The sequence below is a fragment of the Procambarus clarkii genome, chromosome 48 (genome assembly GCF_040958095.1).
Source record: "Procambarus clarkii isolate CNS0578487 chromosome 48, FALCON_Pclarkii_2.0, whole genome shotgun sequence".
NCBI classification, from domain to species: Eukaryota; Metazoa; Arthropoda; class Malacostraca; order Decapoda; family Cambaridae; genus Procambarus; species Procambarus clarkii.
In genome coordinates, this window is record NC_091197.1 from 14071890 (window position 1) to 14090985 (window position 19096).

The 19096-nt window shown below is 39.7% G+C and overlaps 1 protein-coding gene across 2 annotated transcripts in view; it reads left to right on the forward strand.

Moving 5' to 3' along the window:
• The first annotated feature begins 1931 nt into the window (after positions 1-1931).
• The window catches only part of LOC123764798 (serine/arginine repetitive matrix protein 1), a 64279-nt gene continuing 47114 nt past the window's right edge, over positions 1932-19096 (forward strand). For both annotated transcript variants that reach the window (XM_045752946.2, XM_045752943.2), the window contains exon 1: positions 1932-2499. The gene's annotated coding sequence lies outside the window, so the exon portion shown is untranslated. The remainder of the gene's footprint in view (positions 2500-19096) is intronic.

Sequence of the window (19096 nt, forward strand, 5' to 3'; positions counted from 1 at the left end):
TTGGACAGGAAAACATTACCTAAAACAGAGAACCTCGTATCTAAAATGAAATTCAGAATGAAAATTTCTCAATGTTAAAAAAAAACTAACCCCGAAAAGACTACTATAGGAATAAACGATAAATGAGGCTACTGTAGTGATAAACGATACATAAAGCTACTATAGTGTTAAACCATACATGTGGCTATTATAGTGATAAACGATGCATGAGGCTGCTATAGTGATGAACGATACATAAGGTTGCTATACTGTAGTGATGAACGGTTGTATGTCACAAGATAACCATTAAGTATTTATTTTTTATCGTAAAATCTGAACAAGAATAAAGGAAATGTATATTTGCTTTATTTGGGGTTATCTGTTCCCCAAATGTGATTTTTTAAAAGTAATTCTCAAAATGTGGGGAATTTGTGTTATCATGTGAATTCAGGTCAGAACACAAGAAATAAAACATGAATAAACATAAATAAACTCGGAAATAAGCTATCTTGTAACAAAATAGGCCTAAATTAGGTGACATCCAAAGAAGTTATCGATTTTAGCGCCTATAAAGTGCAGCGACATATGTCTCACATAATGTTCCCAGACCATGTTTGCTGGCACATCAGTCCCTGGCGCTCGCAAAATAAGTCATTTCATTTCTCATCTCAAATTGTTACGCAACAAATTTTTACACACACACAACACTAGATGTTATGAATGATACTGTGCATGTTTTGAACTAGATTTTGTGAGAAAAAGTCATAATATATTTAATATTTATGTATTAAATGTTCCAGGAAGTTTCACTAACCGTCATTCATCGTTGTTTACACTACATATGTATACTGGTCATTATTCATTGAGTAACACTAGATAGGTTTTCTTGTCTACTTTCACTTTAGTCATAAAATATTTATTCTAAATATCATGATAAATATTCACATTTAAAAACTTTATTTGTAAATGGTTGTACATATGTGAGTTATTGAGTACGTTATTTACGCAAGTGATTTAATTACAACGTTAAATTAAATTACTACTTACACAGTATTTTGTATATATTTACACAGTATTTTGTATAATGCCAATTTTAAGCAGATATCAGTTTAGTGCGACCTATCTTTAAAAGATCAGACATATATAAAAAAATTTGCCTATCCTATAGGTGGGTAATTATACAGTATAGTGTAACTCAAGACCTAGTTATTGATATACCTTATATATATATATATACATCTCGTGACAGGTGTAATATTCAACTGATAACTGTTCATTCACTAACACTAGGATTTGTATTTCTTTTACTTTATATATTTGCATAGTTAAAGTACACTAAATACATTAAGAGATATACCTAGCTTTTCTGTGCATATAAACTGAGTTTACGTTAGTCCTGAACTTTGTTCTTGGCTAGAGTTTACTTGGTAGCTGGTCAGTAAGATATCGTGGTCTGCTTAATACTCCTCCCGTTGTTGATAGGCCTCAAGCCCAACACAACTAATGTAAATGTTGATTTTTCTGTCATTGAAGTGAGAAAGTTTGTTGATATGGAGAGGAGGGTGTGTGAACAGTGAGGTGGATGTTTGGGGGTGGGGGAGATGAGGGGGTTGAGCAGTGTGAGGTGGATGTTTGGGAAAGGAGCGAGGGTTTGAGCAGTATGAGGTGCGCCGGAAAGGTCAGTCAAGGTGTAAAGCTGGCGTAAGATTACTCGCAATGCCAGGCACGCAACTCGCGTCACCGCTGAAACTCTGGAGCCTCGGATTTCATTTTCCTCTCTAATATCATTTCCGATTAGTAATAGAAGCAGATAAGAAACTAGAAATTTCACAAAAGTTAAATTTGCTATATGGAGAAAGCCTTTTACAGCCTAAGTTAGAGTATTGTGGGCGGGGCGCGTGGTTGTGAGAGGCGGACTGTAATGCCGTGGGCTGCATGTACCTTGCAGCTCCGCTCTCACATTGGATATTATCATACCTTTACTAAATTCGACTCAGTTTTGTTGATAAACGTTTTAAGCGATCAGATAAATCGCAGAAATCTGCAATTATCTGGTATTTAGTCACTGAGTGATCGCCTGACGAGCAAGGGCAGGTGATTGATATTGTTGGTGAAGGTGAAGCATGAAAGATGGCAGGGAGAGTGCCTTCAGTGTGTACTAGAGGCAGCAGGAGGGCCACCAGTGCGCTGCTTGGCACTCGCTTGTCACACGAAGCGCGGGAAAGAAATCAATAGACGAAGGAGAGAGAGAGAGAGTGGCGGAACATGGCGCGGCCCGCTGCTGTTGTGTGGTGAGCCAGGCACCAGTATACCTACAGCTCACCGGGCCGTGCCACGCCAGCCTCCACACACAGGTGACCCATTAATCCTCAGTGCAGTGCCACAGTGCCTAAGCGTGCCTATGATAGAGTGAGAGCCTGTGACCAGTGCCCCGCCAGAATCATGATAGAGTGTATCCCAGTGTGACACAGAAGCAGCCTCGCCCACGTCTGTACGCTGGTGGACATGTCGAGCACCACAGTAAGTACGCCACTGCTGCTTCCGTCTCTCCAGGCACTGACTCCTCTTCCTTGAGGAGTCCTCCTCTTCCTCGGCTCCTTCCTTCCTTCCTTCCAGTCGTGACACGCCCCTACACCCATTAAGAGTGGAAAATATCACAATACCCAATTTGTCCGTTAATTTCACCTAGGTTATTGGTGTCGTGACCTGCAATGTTTGCGTTTCAAGTCTATGAATAAGGATGATCCGACAGCTCCAGGCGAGGCTACTCACCTCACTCCATGTGAATTGCTCTCAATAGATATGCGGCTAAGTGGTTTAAAGACGAATTTTTTATGGTGGAGGAAGGATTGTTAGGATACTTGGCCTACTATGCAAGTGGCGATTTGTCTAATAAGCCAAGTTTTCCTGAATTTATATATTTTTCTAGTTTTTTCTGATGAAATAATAAAGCTATCCATTTCCTTATGTATGATTGAATAATTTTTAATTTGAGTTAAAACTAACGTAGATATATGGCCGAACCTAACCAACCTAACCTAACCTAACCTGTCTTAACCTAACCTAAACTAATATAACTAAGGTAATAATTTATGTTCCTAATATAATATCATAATAATAATTGAAATAAACCAATGGGAAATTTGTTGTGGGAAATAAAGAAAATTACTCGGCCTATTAGACAAATCGGGCCTTCCTTAGTAGGCCGAGAAGTGTGTTCTGGCTACTAGGTACGACATATATATATATATATATATATATATATATATATATATATATATATATATATATATATATATATATATATATATATATATATATATATATATATATATATATATATATGTGTGTGTGTTGTGTCTCATTGAATATGACCTCATATTCAGTATTTACTATCTTCTGGTTTAGGGCTTCTATCTCTCTATTTTCCTAGCATCAGGGCTTAGCTGAAAGAGGAGTTCTCCAAAACTCATTTTCGTTATTTCAAGGTGAAGAAAAAAGTGAATTACTATAGAATGTATTACACTTATTTATACAATTTGCACAACATTTCGAACCTCCATGGTTCATTCTCAAGTGAAATGAAATTACAGGACTCGTTGATTTATACCCGTATAACTGAACAGTGTCTATAGCACCAGGAAGGAAGGGACTTTGTAACACACCACCAGCATGGGTTCAAGGATAGTTAATTTTGCCTCACAGGTTTAGTATAATTGTATGATAAGGTGACAAAGATTAAACAAGAAAGAGAAGGGTGGGTAGGTTGCATATTTTTGGACTGCCGGAAAGTCTTTGACACCGTACCAGAGGCTGGTGCACAGTGCTCTGGTGCACAGTACCAGAGGTTGGTGCACAGTACTAGAGGCTGGTGCATAAGTTGGAGAAGCAGACAGGAGTAACAGGTAAGGTGAGCCAATGGATAAGGAAGTACCTAAGCAACAAAAAACAGTTACTGACAACATCACAAGTGAACTACTTGATACACAGTATAAAAAAATAAAATGTGGCAATAGGAGGGAACTGACTAGTCAGAAAAAAAAACAACGTCTTCACCCAGAATGGGCGGACACTGAAAGAGCACATCACGAAATTCCATTAGGGGCCAGTGGAAAGACTGAACTCGAGAACACGTCTGCACAAGGAACAAAAGTTAGGCAAACACACTACATAAAAGGTAGTGTGTAGTGAGGAAGTACGGACCAAATTCATACCCTCCTTAACACTTCAAACGAAAGAATCCAAAGCCACACATACAGTGCTTAGAAACAAAAAGCAAGAACAAGAAAACATTGAAAATATTTAAAAACAAAAATATAGGAGAAAGCTACAAAAATTCTAAAAAAACAGGAATGATTATGTAAGAATAAGAAGAGAAACATATAAATTACTTAGCACCCAAGACAAAAAATCCAACCTAAACTTCTGCATATAACATAAGAAGAAAAAATAGATCAATGGAAGGTCAGTCTTAAGAAAAGAGAGGATAATTACACGGCAAATAACAAGAAGTATGTGAAGAACTATGTGAGATATTCTGAGAAACATTTATATTTGAGCCAGAGCCCCGCCTCCCTTTTCCCCTGTGGCTCTCCAGGAGTAGAATTTGCTCAATGAATGACTGAATAAAATAGAGGTGAGGCGACAGTTGAAAGAACTAGATAAGGGACTGAATCTCACCAGGTGAACTGAAAGGCAGCCGGGGTTATTGAGCCGACCCCTGGCAACACTTCGCCGCTTTACTGGAAACGAGGGAATTGCCAGAGTTGTGAAGAATAGCACATTGATCCACAGCACCACCACACACCCACAGCACCACCATCACACACCCACAGCACCACCATACCCACCCACATCACCACACACATAAACACACACTCACCTCCAGTATTCACCACTACCAATCCTTCAGTTAGACCAGGAAGATGAAGGTCTCTCTCTCTCTCTTCACACTCGGGCAGGAGGAAGCTCCAGGGCGTAAGGATCCGTGAGCAGAGTTCTATCTCCCTTATTGGAGCTATTATCTCGGTTGCCTGCACCTTCTGCCTGACTGACGCCGGTGTTGTGTCCCCCGCCACGCCTTCACCACCCATTTTGTCCTTCCTTACACAGCTCTTTTTGTATCAACTATAATCTTTTCTTTCCTCTTTAACCGTTCTCTTTATTCAACTTCCTATTATACAATCTTCCTCTTCCACGTTCCGCTCCTTTTACTGAATATTCTTCATCTTAAACCTTTCATCTCCTTTTTTACCCCCCCGTTTACTCTCACCTTTGCTTATTCCTCCTCTTACTTTTCTCTTTCCATTCTTCTACGTTCCCTATCCCCCTGACCTCGGCCTGCTGCCTCTCACCTGCCTTGGGGATAAAAGCAGTTAGCCACATAAAGGAGCTCCTGTTGTTAGGGTTGGCGGCCCTCCGTAACCCAGCTCAGGTGTGTCCACCGTGGATGTGATAGGTGGGTGGTGGTGGTGTGGGGGGTGGTGGTATGGGGGGTGTGGTGTGGTGTGGGGGGTAGTGATGTGGGGTGGGGTGGGTTGTGTGCTGGGTGGTGTGGGGGTGACTGGTGTGGTGGGTGGTGGTGTGGTATGGTGTGGTGTTGTGTGGTGTGGTATGGAGGGGTAGTGTGGTGTGGTTTGATCTAGTTGGTACTGACATGTGGGTTAATGTGTGTGGTAAATTTAGTGGGTCCTGGTGTGGTTTAGTGACTGATGGTGTGGTGATTTACTGGCTGATTTTATGGTGGTTTAAAAGTTGACTGTGTGGTAGTTTAGAGGCAATGGTATGGTGTTTTCGTGGCAGATCATGTGGCTAATTAGAGGCTAATGGTGTTGTCGTTTAGAAGCCGATGGTGTTGTGATTTAGTTGCACTTGGTATGGGATTGAAGCACCTGAGTGATGGCTTGGTTAAACAGCTAAAAGGATAGTACAGTTAGTGATGGCTTGGTTAAAGAGCTAACAGGATAATACAGCTAGTGATGAATTGGTGCAAATGCGCAGTTTGTGGCTGTGACTTGGCTTAATAAAAATAGTTAAATGAATCATATTGTGCCAATATTTGGATGGTGATATCCATGTTTACATTCTGCGTCCGGCCTCCGGGGGACGCCCCGCTATGGTAATGGAACCGGTGTTATAGATAATTAATGGGACGGCCGGTTTGATGGGTAATGGGATGGTCCGGCTTGATGATTCATAAGGTGGCTGGTTTGATGAGTTATGATCAGGCCAGTTTTATCGTTTATTGCAATGTACATTTTGTGATTTATGGGGTAGTGTATTTTATGATTTATGGGGCGGTGTATTTTTATGATTTATGGGGCGGTGTATTTGTATGATTTACAGGTATATGGTGGTGTTTTTTTTTATTTATGGGGCGGTGTATTTTATGATTTATGGGGCGGTGTATTTTATGATTTATGGGGCGGTGTATTTTTATGATTTATGGGGTGGTGTGTTTTATGATTTATGGGGTGGTGTATTTAATGATTTATGGGGTAGTGTATTTTATGATTTAGGAGTATGAGGGAGGGAAGTTAATCAGGAAGTAATTTGGTGCAGGAGTGATCGAGAGTTATGCTAATTTATTTGAATTTTAAAAATTATAGATATATTAATTAAATGACAAAAACCTAACAATGACAAGAACAGTGACAATTATGACAATAACAATGACAGTAGCGTAGTCCATCGTCCTGTTTAGCTAGCATTCATAGCAACTGTGTGGACCAGCGTACATATATTGATGTAAGGGACAATTAAGATGTAGATTTTTGTACTACTGAATTTGGACAAACCGGAAAAGGTTCTGTATTTATGTTGCTATTAAAACCTAACCTAACCTAACATAACTTAACCTAACCTAACCTAACCTAACCTAACCTATCCTAACCTACCTTAACCTAACTTAACCTAACTTAACCTAACCTAGCCTAACCTAACCTAACCTAACCTAACCTAACCTAACCTAACTTAGCCTAACCTAACCTAACCTAGCCTAACCTCACCTCACCTCACCTAATCTAACTTAACCATCTTAGTTCTAATACACGCTATCTGCAGCCTAATATAATTCATATATGTGCTATACTAGGCCTAGGAAATTGAAGTTTTTGATCTTATCTTATTTTTTCCGGACTCTGTAAGTGAATAGTACCAAATTCTACTATCTAATTGTCCATTACGTCAATATATGAACAATGGTCCAAATAGTTACTATAAGTACTATTAACCGGAGTAGGGGTTTCAATAACAATAACACTGATGCACATAGAAATCACATTAACGTGATTTATATCGTGGATATTTTTCATCAATAACAATGACAACAATGACGATAACAATGACAGTAACAATGTGACAATGACCATAACATGAACATAGCAATGACAGCTCTGACATTAGTAATACGACATTGACAATAACAATGATAACAGTAAGTATAATGATGATGACCATTATCATACATCATGCTGGTGTTGACTTACACCATTCATCATACAGCTGTTGACCTATATCATACATCACACAGCTGTTGACCTATATCATACATCATACAGGAGTTGACCTATATCATACATCATACAGCTGTTGACCTATATCATACATCATGCAGCTGTTGACCTATATCATACAGCTGTTGACAGACATCATACAGCTGTTGACCTACATCATACAGCTGTTGACAGACATCATACAGCTGTTGACTTACATCATACAGCTGTTGACCTACATCATACAGCTGTTGACCTATATCATACATCACACAGCTGTTGATCTATATCATACATCATACAGGAGTTGACCTATATCATATATCATACAGCTGTTGACCTACATCATACAGCTGTTGACTTACATCATATAGCTGTTGACATACATCATACAGCTGTTGACTTACATCATACATCTGTTGACTTACATTATACACCTGCTACCTACATCATACAGCTGTTGACATACATTATACACCTGCTGACCTACATCATACAGCTGTTGACCTACATCATACACCTGCTGACCTACATCATACAGCTGTTGACTTACATTATACACCTGCTACTTACATCTTACAGCTGTTGACTTACATTATACACCTGCTACCTACATCATACAGCTGTTGACCTACATCATACAGCTGTTGACCTACATCATACACCTGCTGACCTACATCATACAGCTGTTGACATACATTATACACCTGCTGACCTACATCATACAGCAGTTGACCTACATCATACAGCTGTTGACCTGCATCATACAGCTGTTGACTTACATCATACAGCTGTTGACCTACATCATACAGCTGTTGACCTACATCATACAGCTGTTGACTGACATCATATAGCTGTTGACTTACATCATACAGCTGTTGACTTACATCATACAGCTGTTGGCTTACATCATACAGCTGTTGAAATACATTATACAGCTGTTGACTTACATCATACAGCTGTTGGCTTACATCATACAGCTGTTGACATACATTATACACCTGCTGACCTACATCATACGTCATACAGCAGTTGACATACATTATACAGCTGTTGACTTACATCATACAGCTGTTGACCTACATCATACAACATACAGCTGTTGACCTTCATCATACATCATACAGCTGTTGATCTTCATCATATATCATACAGCTATTTACCTACATCATACAACTTTTGACGTACATTGTACCGCTGTTGACGTACATTATACAGCTGTTGACCTACATTATTACTTTAACTGTCAGTGAATACAGTCACAATATATTAAATACAGTCAGATACAATCATTGCAATATTAAACCAAATTAAAATGTTAAAACAATATTAAACCAACACTACAATAAGAACTATATATAAACCAAATTGTATCGTGAAAGGACTTATCTAGAAGACCATTGGCACTTCTGTTGCCATAGACACACTGCCAACTGATGTCTCTGACAGAGGCAGCAAATACACCGTCCTATCATATGACAGGTTGTCATATGTCATATGGACGATGTCATATGACATATGACAAACCAACACTCACATCTATTGCATATTACGAGTGGAAGTTGATAACAGTGTGACAAAAAAACGCGGAAACAGTTAGATCATTATGTTCTATTTCCTTGAACACAAAGTGATTGATGGCGTATATTGGTCTATTCTATTTCTAAATCAAACCACCAGTTGATTTAGAGTAATCAATTCTGATTAGATTAAACCTTCCAAGCCTCAGTAGCGTTTGGGGAAGCGTTTTCTATCTCAAGCCAGTTAGCTAATTTGTCTATGTGGTTTGTTAGCTAATAATATATTTTTAGAGTGGTGTTATTTATTTAGCAAATTTAACAAGGTTTAAATGACTGAAGTAAAAGTGTAGGATAATTGTGGCTCTGGCTGGATAACAAGCCCTTATGCAGGACCACAAAATCCTTCTCTAATCGAGACGCTTTATTTAATGAAGATTTTAATGATAAATTTAATGATTTTCATGATAAAGAAGATTTAATGGTTTATTGGGCTGTTCGATTTAGGGTTTTAATATGTGGGTGATTTAATGAATTATTGTAATTGCTTTAATGATATTTAAGGGGGATAGATTTGTTGATTGCAGGAGGAAGTGGTTTGTGTGCTGTATGTACTAATACATCTCGTCTCTGTTTATGGGTCATACACATACACCTCTGATCTGTGTTGATCTTGCGTCAAAGCGCGTGTGAGAGCTGCCGGTAGCGCCCCAGAGCGAGCGAGTTCTACATGAGAACATGATGGTAATGTTTTCTCAGAGATGGTAAACTTAGCAGAGATGAGGACGAGACGTATGAGAACGATGAGTCTTCTGACGCACTTGGGGACGCTGGAGTGAGGGGTGAGGGACGCAAGAGTGAGGTGAGGAAGGCAAGAGGGAAGGAAATGAGGGGGGGAAATACATGAGAGACGCGTGAGGGAAATGAGGGGTGTGAGGGGCCGAGTATTAGTGGTTCAATGAAAAGGATCGATGGCTGAGGAGGTAATCAGGGCCGGAAGGTTTTGGGGTGGTGGTGGTGGGAGGGATAGAGGTAGAGAGGGTGGGAGGGAGACAGGGAAGGAGGCAGAAAGGGAGGGAGGAAGAGATGGAAGCCGGTCAAGAAGGAGTTAAGAGGGGAGAGGGGCAGGAAGGATTGTGTAAGATAATTTTACCGTCGAATGGACGAAATCAGGTCACCAGTGTTTCTGTGGACAAGTAGGGAGGATTGGGGAGGGGGGACTGCGTGTGGTCAGGTGAAATGTGGGAGAGGAGACAGAATAGCCTAGTGATCGTGAGTGAATTCACGAACATATATATATATATATATATATATATATATATATATATATATATATATATATATATATATATATATAAATATATATATATATATATATATATATATATATATATATATATATATATATATATATATATATATATATATATATGGGGTATTTTTTGGTAGCCGGCTGCACCCGGGTCTCTTCCACCTTCTTCCCGCCCTTTTCCTCCTGTTCTCCACTCTTTACCTTATCTCCCCCTTGATCCCATCCTCCCTATCCCCTTGGTCTTTCCCTTTGTTCCTCCCCTCTTCTCCCCTCTGCTTCCCCCAATCCCCCCTTCTCTCAGAAAATTTATTATCAAGAAGCTATGAAACAACTGTATGGGTCTCTCAGAAAATATATTATTATTACTAAAAAGTCTTGGGGAATCACACCAAATATTTCACACACACTTGAGTCCATGAAAATTTCATTGAGGTCTCTATAATTGTTAATATACCTTAAAGCACTTAACATAGTCCGACTCCCCAACCAGCCTATGTTCATCCCGTATCCCAGCCCATTCCCCCTGCAAAGTTGGGTGAGGCTAGCGCCAAGCATCTGGCCTCCAACTTTGGACAGACAGACATTCTCTCTTACAGTAGATCCTTCCAGAAGTTGTTGGTGTAATCAAGAGGTCACATGTCAAATCACATGGTGCCTCAACTCTAATTATGCCTTGACATGCAGAGCTGAGTGGGTCAGCACTCAAATTTATCCCGTAGCACAGAGGTCCACGTTCTTGGTTCACAATGCTTATGCAGCACAGAAACGGTTGTGCACGTTTCCTTTCACCTGATGACCTCCGGTCGTCTAGTAGGTAACAGGTACTCAAGAGCTAGGCAACTGTTGTGGGTTGCATCGTGGGGAGAGACAGTAGTTGGAACAGTGTGAGGCAAACAACAGGAAGGACACTACGACCCCATGATGTAGGCTACAGTAAAGGACACTACGACCCCATGATGTAGGCTACAGTAAAAGGACACTATGACCCCATGATGTAGGCTACAGTAAAGGACTCTATTCAGTCCACAGGAGGTTTAATGGTCACAACTGGAGACCAGGTTTGTACTCAGTTGTACTTTCCAAGTTGTGCTTGCGGGGGTTGAGCTTCGGCTCTTTGGACACTGTATGCCTCTGTTGGTTTACCGCGTCCTCTCTCATTACAGGGACTTCTTCCTTACCAGAAGTCCTTCTCCTTCTCGTTGTCAGCATATCTGCAAACGTGACTCCCATTGTAGAGGTTCCTGCTATTGCTATATTCCCCTGCTACTTGGGAGTTGGCCGCCTGGGCTTGCGGAGTATTCTTTGAGACACAGGCCACAGAAAGAGGCAGCAGTAGAGGCCACGGAAGGGGGAGGGGGAGTCACAGCAGGGGCTACGGATGGGGTAGGGGTCACAGTAGAGGTATTGGAAAGAAGGGGGGGGCACAGTAGATGCCAAAGAGGGGGTGATTCACAGTGGGAGTCACAGTAAAGGCATTACTACTGGAGCCACAGTTAGGGGCTATTATCAGAACAACACAGGAAGGCTAGAGGCTACCCCCCCCCCCCCTCATGGCTTTGGGTACACTGGTGTCAGCGAGGCAGACAGCCCGCCCGCCTGCTATCATAACTGACTATTCCACATTTCCAACGCTCGCCTACACCTCTCTATCTTCTTCACTCAATAAAGGGTGTACTAGCAGTAGTAGTACGTTTTCTCCCACCCAGTACTTTCCAGCTCCACGGTATTCTTACTACACCCCACAGGGATATTACACCCACTGTGACATTACTCCCAGGGGGGATATTACACCCATGAGGGAAAATTAGACCGATAGGAATATTGATGGTACATCACTGTGTTCATTCCTGCCTCAGCCAGAGAGGAATTGCTGGACTAGTTCCATTCATTAGTAGCTGGCTCCGTGTCTCCCCGTGACACTATCAGCCCTCCCTCTGTTCCCCTGACAATCACTGCATAAATTGACCGAGGAGCGTGTGTGTGTGTGTGTGTGTCGCGCCTACCCCCAACCCCGTCTCCTACCCTTCCTAACCCCACCGCTACTACCTCCAGCAACCCCAATCCACAACCCTCTCCCCTCCCACCCCAAGCTACCGTTACCCCCCCCCCCAACTTTTATCTCCCCTCCCACGCTCAACCACCTCCACAACCACCACTATCCCCTCCCACTATCATCCTCAATCACATACCTCCCTCAAACCATCTTCTCCCACCCACATCGCCCTACTACTAACACCAATTTCCCTCCCACCTTGAATCACCTCCACTCCGCTACCCCCAACGACACTTCTGTCTTTGGTTTCCCTCCGTACAGCCCGTCCTTCTAAGGTTCCCATAAGCGTAAGTCCCCGTAAACCTCCAACTCAAATAGAAAATTACAGACCAATTTCCCGTCTCAAGGCAAAATACTCGAACATATAAATAAGCTATCAGAGACTTGTGAAGCACATGGAAAAGGAGGCAAAAGTATAATATCAAGCAACATGAGTTTAGAAACACGATTGACTAGGCCTTAACCAATCATTAACTGTATGCCTCTGTTCACCCAGCATTGATTAGGGTACCTGGTTGTTAAACGATTGGCAGGTCTTGTTTCAGGGAAAACTAGTGGGTAAGGCTTACTATGAGGTAATGAGATGGGAAAGCTCTCAGCCTGCTAACAAGAGTCAGCAGTAGTATGTTCCTGTACCCACTTTTGAAAAAAAAGATGGTTCCATACAGCTGTAGCCCTGATCGACGAGCTTATAGCCAATGCCATGAAAAAAAAATAGCAATGTAATGTAGTGTTCAGAGATGTATCGAGAACTTTCGACAATGTCTGGCACTCAGGCCTGAAGTACAAGATATCTGAGTTTCCATAAAGATTCACGGCCGCACTATGGAGCTTCACAGACAACAGAACGGGCAGTTACTTGGGTGACATAATCCAACCTAACAGTGGTGTACCACAATGAAGCTACTCAATTAATATGTCAACCAGGACCGTCAGAGAATGCACATACACAACTGTGAAAAGCAATTGAAAATAAGTACAAACATGCAAAAGTTCCAGATAATACACATTGCAAAAAGAAACCCAGACCCCATTATCCTTGACAACCGTTCTATCCAACATACAGATGAGGCAGAATACTGAGCATCAGGATTTAACAGAACAGGGATCAACATTCACATAAAAGACATAATAAACAATGGGGCCTTGTGTGGTATGGGTGATGTGGGGGCCCCTGGTGTGGTTTGTGCTGTGTGGGGAATGGTGTGGTATGGGTAGTGTGTGTGGGCCTAGTGTGGAACCTGCAGTTATAAAACCATTATGGCAACATTTAAAATAAATAAATAAATAAATAAATGTTTATTCAGGTAAGGTACATACATACAAGAGATTTTACAAAAATTGATAGAATTATAGATAGAGCTAGTAAATGTTGCTCTAATTTGTTTACATTAATACCAACTAACAATGTAACCAAGTTATTTCTTAAGTTGGAACATTATAATATAATACTATTAAAATGTTGTACAAAAAAAAAAAAGTTCCTGAAATGTAAAAAAGTGGTTGAAATGTAAAAAGCTTTGTTGTAATGTTGTAAAATATGTTGTTTCAGTGTTGTAAATAAGTTGTTACAACATACTATTGTAACAAAATATTCTCGTAATCTTTGAAAACGTTGTAATTACGTTTTGTTTTCTGGAAACCTTTAGTTAAATAATAATTAATTGAACAATTAGTTAAAATAATAATTAATTGAACAATTAGTTAAAATAATAATTAATTGAACAATTCAATAAATTACTATTTATTTTTATCCAAGAAGCTTCAAAATTTTCCTGTATCATTTATGGCTGTGTAGTGGTGTATGTTAATTAATTATATTTTTGTAAAATAAAATGATTTAAATCGTGAGTTTCTGACAAATGAACGGACATAAATCTTTATAGATTACTGCATAATAATTGTGTAATTATGACAGTAGCTTCAACCTCATACACAAACTTAAATTATATCCGAATAAGTTAAACACATTTGTTTCTGTAATTCTGCTCATATAATATGTTAATATGTAATTATATTTAGGCCCTTTTGTTTTATAACTGAGGTGTTTGCTTTGGTTTTTATAAATTTATTGTTTATGATTCATCAAGAAAAAGTAATAATAATGGTTGTTAAATTTTTTTTTTAATACTTACAAGATTTAGTTACATGTTTAAGTCAAGTCAGGTTAGCTTAGATTAGATGAAGATAGATCAGCTCACAATACATTATATTAACTTATGTCTAGTGTCAAGTAACTCAGATTAAGTTCAGGTTTGGTTTGGTTGGGTTAGATTAAGTCAGATTAGGTTAGGTTAAGTCACATTAGGTCAGATTAGGTTAGGTTGGATTAAGTTAATTTGTATACACCTGGTTAATTAATATGAATGAGCCTAGTTACTTTGTTAGTTGTAAATATATTTTAGAAATATGACTGGTGTTAGCACTGGCCTCTATGAAAAAATCAATTGGAACACTAACTTGAATCGAACCTAGTTATCAGTGTATTCCCAGCCACACACCTTACCCTTATACCTTGACATGGTCATGAGTTATACAACCTGAGATTCCACTGAATCCACAGGTAGTCTGGAGGCCTCCACTGACTTTTATGATACTCTACTCATTGGCAATGTTCACTTTGATATCTCCAATCTAACTGCAACCCATCCTCTTGTTTAGATAGTACTTTTTATAACTATGTGGACCTCTTTATATATATATATATATATATATATATATATATATATATATATATATATATATATATGCATATATATATATATATATATATATATATATATATATATATATATATATATATATATATATATATATATATATATATATATATATATTGGCATAATAGACAATTAGATAGTAAAATTTGGTAGTAGTATTTTTATAGAATCTGGAAAATAAAGTTAGAATACAAACTTAAATATTTCTAGGCCTAGTATAGCACGTATATGTACTCTATTAGGCCCCAGATGTTTATTAAGATTCAGATGGTGTGTATGTGTGTATAAAGCCGAAGATGGTTAGGTTAGGTTTTATTAGCAACATAAATTCAAAACCTTTTCTGGTTTGTCCAAATTCAGTAGTATCAAATTCTACTTTCTAATTGTCCATTATGTCAATATGTATTCGATGGTCCGCTTCGTTAGTATAAGTGCTATCTAAATAGAAAGATGGATTGAACTGTGAGTCAGAGTTCTTGTCCCTTACCCACCTTAGGAGTCTTTCGGACTCCAGTCTTGTATGTGACGGACTCCAGTCTTGTATGTGACGGACTCCAGTCTGGACTCCAGTCTTGTATGTGAGACAGTGTCAAAGGCTGTCTAACAACGAAGAAAGATGATGTAATCTGCACAATACGGAATTAACAAATCCGTTAAAAATACGATGTAATAGTTTAAAGTTACACCACCGTAATATTGACGTTTTCTACCCCCATCGATCTAGATAAGTTAGGTGGGTGGGTTGCTTGGGTTAGTACGTTTCCAGTAAGGCGAAATATATTTATTACGAGAGAAAATCGAAAGGATTGACTGGTCTTGGTCAAAATTACTTTGAAAATAATCTTCGTAGGTCGCTCTATAAACCTTTTATTATTCATTGGACTGATGTGATTAATCAAGCATTTTTCACTATCCGTTTTAAAATACTTTTAAATTATAGTTTGAATTAAGTTTATCTTTAAAAATATAATGTGTAATTACACATAGAGATGACAGGTGTTTCATCATAGGTGCAGTATATTTTCAGCTATAGGAAGACTATATCTTAGTGCTGCTTCGTAATTTCTTCAATGTTTTTTTTATATTTGGGAAACCCAACCACCTGTCTCTGTCAATTTTGGTTTCCGTGGAAACATTTCAAAATTGACAGCATTAATAACGTTACCTGTAAAATAAATCCACTCCACCTCACTTCTAATGCATTCCATTTGCTCGCTGCCTCCACACTCAAGAAATTCCTTCCCATGAGCTCTTGACTCATTTGCATTTTCAATTTACATTTACGTCCCCTAGTTGTTCTTGCCTACATGTACTCACCTAGATGTGCTTACAGGGTCTAGTGTTTACAGGATCTCTAGCTTCCACCCATGGGGGTCTTAGTCCTACCGTTTATCATTATCAATATTGCCTCTGTGTCTTCTCAGTCAACTTCCAGCAATATTTTGTATGTTGTGCTCATATCTCGATTCTTTCTTCTTTCTTCGAATGTTGTGAGGTTGACTTCTTTCATGTGTCCCTTCGATGTTTCCCTCCCATGTATCTCCTTGTCGTGTTCCCTCCCATGTATCTCCTTGTTGTGTTCCCTCTCATGTATCTCCTTTTGTGTTCCCCATGTATCTCCTGTTATGTTTCTTTCCTTATTTACCTTCTCATTAACACTTAGTATCTTACATGTTGTGATCATGTTTCCTCTGGATCTTGTCTTTGGCAATGTTAAGCAAAACTCACTAAACGTACCTCTGCAATCTTCTTATGTATAGTGTGCCAGTAGTAATTATGTACATGAGAATGCGTGTGTGTGCTTGAGTTAGAGGTTGCCAGCTTGTGTGTGTGCTTGAGTGAGAGGTTGCCAGCTTGTGTGTGTATATGTGTGTGTGGTTGAGTGAGAGGTGGTCAGCTTGTATTCACCAAGTTGTGCTTGCAGGGGTTGAGCTCTGCTCTTTTTGCCCGCCTCTCAACTGTCAATCAATCAACTGTAACTAATTACTAACTATTTTTTTCCCTCACCCCCCCCCCCCCAGGAAGCAGCTATCCCAGGTATCTATTTACTGCTAGGTAAAAGGGGCATCAGAGTAAAAGAAACTCTGCCCATTTTTGTATCTCGCCGGTGCCGGGAATCGAACCCGGGCCATTAGGACTACGACCCCCCAAGCGCTGTCCACTCAGCTGCAAGGCCCCTGTACTCACCTAGTTGTGTGTATGTGTGATGCATGGGAGTGTGGGAAGGCGGAATCTTCCCTTCCCTCAGAATATTACCATTCATCGATAGCGGCTGAGAGCACCCGACTGCTATCGCCACACCCCTCCCCCTTCACAAACCTCCCCCTCCCCCTTCACAAACCTCCCCCTCCCCCATGAGCACACCACCACACATACACTTCGACTTGAGAATGGTCCAGGACGGACCGAAACGTCGTCGTCAACATACCTCAGCCACGTTATTGTGACTCATCGCCTGCACATACACTCTTCCCCCCCCCCTAACCTGACCCTCATCCCCTCCCTTAAAACACCCCATCCAAGAACCCAACGCAAACTACCCCTTTAAATTTAGTTTGAAGCTCGACTCTGACGGGGAGTTGTTTCAGTCCCTTTCACAACTCTTTTGTTCCTTTTTTTGCCTCATTTGTAATACTGCCTTTTGTGATTTGTATGGCTGATTTGTACTTTTATTTTGTCATTCTTCTGTTTTGCTTTTCTTCTCAATCTTATTGTGCTTTCATTTACATATACTTTTTTAGTTTAATTTGCTGATGTTTGGATGGTGTTATGGTCTATTGAGCAAAATCATCCTGCCGTACACTCATACTGACGCTGGGATCTATCAAGTCGTCTTACAATCGTTGCGAGAACCGTATTTGCTACTTTTCCAGCTGATAAAAATATTTTATCCAAAGCCACATACCTGATGGATTTAATGAGGTGGAAGCCTACTTCTCTTACACGCGTGGAGAAGTAAGTGGAGGTGTTGTATGGTGCCTGGAGGCAGCCAAGTGCCTGGAAAATTATAGATTGTTGGAATGGCGGACAGGGGAAGAGGCAGTCATACTGGAAGCCCCGCTGGTACCTCTTACACCACCACCGTCTGCACCACCACAGTCTACAGCTGTATTATATCCCCCCCCCCTCCTGGCTACACCACCACAAAAGCCTATCATTAATGCAGCGTTGAGTCCGCAAACATTACTGCTGCAGATGAGGCTTACACGAATGAAAACACGAACAAATGTAAAATATTAATATGGATTTAGAAGATTAAGAAAGACCATGAAACCTACAAAAATATGCAGCATTGAAACCTAACGACTGTTTTGCAATAATTGTCATTTGTATGTCAATAGGATGAAGGGTTTGAGCGCGCTAGGCTACCGACACGTCTGACCGGGCAGCGGCAATGCGGGAAAATTCAGCTTTTCAACTCGGTGACGAGCCATTCATACATTCACTTAGCACTGTACTTCTTTTTTCTTTATTAAATAATATACAATATAAAGATCATATTTACATCCGCTTACAGGAGAAAATATTACATTTATATAGTTTATATAATTCTCAGTAAATCTATTTTTCATATCACAGAGCATGAGCCGTAAACCCCAAATGTTTTACTTGATTCTGCCTCGCAAGAACTTCAGTATTTTGTCCACTAAGTAACCCTCCTGCTTGTCTATCCACACACACAAAATGTAATCAGGAAGTAATATAATTACTGTATTCTTAATTTTCTTACATTTTATGCCAATATGAAACATTAAAAACCTCATTAAATCCACTCTAATACTTGGTCCACATAAAGCTTTAAGAGTGTCTGTAATCCAGTTTACAAGAACAACTTTCTGCTTACAGAAATAAAATATATGCACATTACTCTCAATTTCAGTACATTGGTCACACTTACTGTTGTCCTTAATGCCCAACATCAACAACCTATCATTAGTAAGGAGGGTCTCATGAATATAGCGATACAATAGCTCACATTGTTTTGGGGCAATAAATTTAACATGAAGGTTTGCCCATATTAC